The following is a 308-nucleotide window of genomic DNA, read 5'->3' on the forward strand; positions in this document are numbered from 1 at the left end:
GTGGGGCACAGGACAGAGCCATGAGTGGCTCATCCGGGAGGTGTGGGGGGTGGGATGGGGGGGCAACTCCCACTGCTGCTTGCACCCCAGAAGGGCACGGGGGGGAGGGTGTGCCCACAGATCTGTCCAGGGTAGGGTGGGCCGGCTGGAGCTGGAGCTGCACCGGGCTCTTCTCAGTGGGAGCTGGGCTTGGGGCGTGTGGTGGCAGCACTGGGAGGGGGAACTATGGCAAAATTTGGGGTGCCTGCAGCCCCCCCATAGTTCCTTTTCAGTGCCACTGTCACCACTGCCCACCCCGAGTCCAGCCC

The 308-nt window shown here is 66.2% G+C and overlaps 1 protein-coding gene across 1 annotated transcript in view; it reads left to right on the forward strand.

The window, feature by feature from the left end:
* The window catches only part of SLIT2 (slit guidance ligand 2), a 629104-nt gene that overhangs the window by 620805 nt on the left and 7991 nt on the right, over window positions 1-308 (forward strand). The window lies entirely within an intron of this gene.

Source organism: Gavialis gangeticus, unplaced genomic scaffold (genome assembly GCF_001723915.1).
Source record: "Gavialis gangeticus isolate Ggan-Ray unplaced genomic scaffold, GavGan_comp1, whole genome shotgun sequence".
Classification (NCBI taxonomy): Eukaryota; Metazoa; Chordata; order Crocodylia; family Gavialidae; genus Gavialis; species Gavialis gangeticus.